General features: G+C 45.1%; 1 pseudogene; it reads right to left on the bottom strand.

Moving 5' to 3' along the window:
• Nucleotides 1–720: 720 nt before the first annotated feature.
• LOC112550170 lies at nt 721–3,427 on the bottom strand (annotated as a pseudogene).
• Between the last annotated feature and the right edge of the window lie 555 nt (nt 3,428–3,982).

Below are 3,982 nucleotides of genomic sequence, written 5' to 3'. Positions count from 1 at the left end.
ATCCTTTCCTCCCACCCCCCCCATTTCCCACAGCATGGACCCTAGCCAACATATGGCATGCTAGCTAATGCTGAGTGATGTCTGTGTGTGTGTCTCTCTCTAATTTCACTGGGACAGGTAGACAGGAAAATGTACACTTAGAGCTTTTTGTAGCTAATCAACAGGTCAGCTTGATATGTTGTGAATTCGGCAACAACACTGGACACTCCTGGGTTGAAGTAACAGTTATTTATTATTATAATTCTTTGGAATCATATCCAGGGTGGATCTTAACAATTTCCCTTAGTAGATGTATGCAAAACTTATACCTGCTCTGCCTCCGACTTGACCCAGTCCAGTCCTGTGGAGGGAGAGGAACCAAGAAAGCCTCTGGCTCCTCATGGCAGAGCAAATGAAGTCCCCAGTGCTGCAAAAGTGCCACAAAGCAAACTGAATCCTGCAGTCCTGAACATGAGGGCTTTGGCCTTAAAGGGACAGTACAAGGAAAACACAATAAGACACAACACCCCTTCCCCCTAGACAGAATAGTCAGCCAACCATTTGGGAGGACTCTGCTTCCACCGTGGTCTTCCCTTAGAACCAGACTCAGTGAGGGGGTCAGCAGATGATGGCCTGTCAGCCTATCTGGAGGCTCAACAGCAATGCTTCCTTCTGACGGTGATGGCAAAGGGTTTGCATTGGTGGAAACAGGTAGGCACTTACCCAATGAATCCATGTCTGTCAGTGGTGGATTGGTGCTTGGAGATTGCTTGGGTGTAGGGCTATCAGTAGGAGAACACCCCGTAGCTGGTCCACATGACGTCTCCAAACTTGTCCATCATCAGTCTGGACTGTATATGATATGGGTCCTGTAGTGCTTACAATTTTAGATTGAGCCCACTGTGGGCCTGTTCTGTAGTTCCGAGCAAACACAGTCTCATGTGGAACAAAAAGATGTAAGGTACTAGATGCCAATGCAGAGTCCAACTCCTTTTCTTTCCTAAACTGCATGTCTCTCACAAGGTCTGGGTTGACACGTTCAAGGCTTGTCTTGAGATGACGACCCATAAAAAGCTTTGATGGGTTGGACCTTGTTGTAGGGCAAGGGATTATATGTTGAGCAAACAGAAATCTGGCCAGTCTGGTACTTCAGTCTCCTACAATAATCTTTTTCAGTGCATCTTTTGTGTGAACCATTAGCTCAGCTTGCCCATTGACCTGTGGTCTGCGAGGTGCAATGGTAACAGTTCGAATGAGATTGTGGCTGGCAAAATTTTGGAACTCTGCTGAGGTGACTGCACTGCCATCAGCAGAAATGTTAGCATTGGGCACTCCATTAGTTGCAAACAGCCGACGGAGAGCTGTTATAATGGCAGTTGGTGTAAGAGTTGAGACAGTAATCACTTCAAGCCATTTTGAGTATGAGTCCACAACAATTAAGAAGATCTTACCTTGAAAGGGGCCAGCAAAATCAATGTGGATGCATGACCAGGGTTCCTTTGTCATTTCCCAAGGGAATACTGGTCCCTGCTCAGCTGGCTGTTTTGAACCCTATTCTGAAACCTATTCTATGTCATTGTCCATACCTGGCCACCATACGTAACTTCTAGCCAGTGCTTTCATCCTCACAATGCCTGGGTATGCTGTATGCAGTGTTGTCAGTATGATTTGGCATCCTGTTTCTGGAATTATGACATGATTTCCCCACAAGAGGCAACCCTTGTGGGCAGACAGCTCATGCTGACATGATGAAAATGGCCTGAATTCCTCAGCTGATTTGTCTGCAGGCCAGCCCCTCCACACCCATTTCAGGACATGGGCAAGGATAGGGTCTTTTGCAATCATCTTTGCTATCTGATCAGCCTGAAGAGAGACTTCTGGCATGGATTCCAGCATAAGGACTTCCGCTGGTGGAGGAGTAGCACAATCACGTATTTGTAGTGGTAGGTGGCTCAATGCATCAGCATTTGCAATCGTTTCCCCAGGTTTGTGTATAGTCATATGCATTTAGCATGATGCTCCAGCATTGCATACGGGGAGACAAAATAGGAGGGGTTGGTTTGTCTGTAGTAAAAATTCCAAGAAGGGATTTGTGGTCTGTTTGGATTTTGAATTTGGGGCCAGAATCGTAATTGTTAATTTTTTTAACTCCTGCAATTATTGCCAATGCTTCTTTATCAATCTGTGCATAGTTCCTCTCAGTTGAAGTCATTGCTCTTGAGTAAAAAGCTATGGGTGAGTCCGTGCCATCAGGCAATGTGTGACTGAGGACAGCACCAACACCAAACGGTGAGGCATCACAAGTAATGGACAGTGGCTTCTGCTTATCATAGTGAACAAGGACAGAGTCTGATGTCAGCAACTTCTTGATGCCCTGGAAGGCTTCGTTGTGCTGGCAAGTCCACTTCCACTCCTTTATCCAGGAAGTGACAAAGGGGCTCTGCTATGGTGGCTTTGTCTTTCAGGAAGATACAATAAAAATTGAGAAGTCCTAAGAATGCTTGAAGATCCTGTCTGCATTTATAGGGGCATCATGTATTGCTTTTACCTTGTCTTCAACTGGGTGAATGATAGAAGCATCAATTTGATATCCCAAAACGTTGATACTGGAAACTCCCAGTTGACATTTCTCTCTTTTGACTCTGATGCCTGCTTTATGGAATCTCTGTAAAACTTCTCTGAGTTTCTTTCTAGATGGCCCTGTGATCAACACATCATCAAAGTATGGAACAACCCCGGGAATGCTGGCTAACATTTTCTCCATGAATGGCTGGAAAATTCCTGGTGCCACAGAAATTCCAAACTGGAGGTGCTTGACACTGAACACTTCCCAGTGTGTAATTATTGTTTGGGCCTCAGCAGCCTTGTCATACACTAGCAATTGCTGATAGGCTTGAGTGAGGTCAAGTTTGGCAAAAACCTTCCCTCCTGCAAGAACAGACAGTAACTGGTTAATGGCAGGGACTGAGTGGGCAAGAACAGACAGTAACTGGTTAATGGCAGGTACTGAGTGTGGGTCCTGCTTAAGTGCTTTATTAACAGTGCACTTGTAATCCCCACAGGTGTGAACACTGCTGTTAGGTTTTAAAACAGGAACAATTGGTGTGGCCTAGCTTGTATGTACAATTGGCTTGCAGACCCCATGCACAATAAACCAATCTAATTCTGCATCAATTTTCGGTCGCAGTGTGAAAGGTACATTCCAAGCCTTCATAAAGATAGGGGCTATCACAGGATCCATTTGGAATGTCACAGGTGGACCAGAGTAAATTCCTAATTCCTCGGAGAATACCTGGGGAAACTGCCATGCAACCCTTTCCAGACTTTCTGTGCAGAAACTGTGTACGCCTTGAAAACTGATTCCCAATGGTAAGAACCAATTTCTCCCCACAAGACTTTTGCAGGAACCCTTAGTGACAATGAGGGGTAGGTGCTGTCTAACATCCATATTGGACATCTACACTGCAGCTACCCAAAGTTTCCGCAATCTGTCCATTGTAGTCACACAGATGACACTCAGGTTTCAATAATTTAGGGAGAGGGTGCCGAAACAACTGAACGAATGTGAGGGATACTTCCGAACCCAAGTCCACTTCCATTTTTCACTTCTTTCCATTTATTACTACAGTTGCAATCATCTCAGAACCTTGAGTTTCAACAACACCAACGTTTTGAATGAAACATAGTTTTTGTACCTCATGTTCTGGGGAGGACTCTAATCTGTGAGTGGTTTGGGAGTGAATACATTTGCCACAGTCTTTTTGTCTCCTGGAACTGGCCTTCAAGTGGCAAACCCTCTCTATGTGGCCCTTCTTCTTCGAGGTATGACACTCCACATTCCTAAACCTGCACTCCCTTCGTCTATGTTGATCACCACAACTCAAACATGTCTGTGGATTAATTGGTTTATGTAGTGCTGTTGGTGAGGGTATAATCTGCTAAACTTGCTGGTGATGATCTCATTCTTGACCTTTTTGGAGTAAGTGGACATTGCTGGAGAATG

The sequence above is a fragment of the Alligator sinensis genome, unplaced genomic scaffold (genome assembly GCF_000455745.1).
Source record: "Alligator sinensis unplaced genomic scaffold, ASM45574v1 scaffold16_1, whole genome shotgun sequence".
Lineage (NCBI taxonomy): Eukaryota > Metazoa > Chordata > Crocodylia > Alligatoridae > Alligator > Alligator sinensis.
This window is presented reverse-complemented; position numbering and strand designations above follow the sequence as displayed.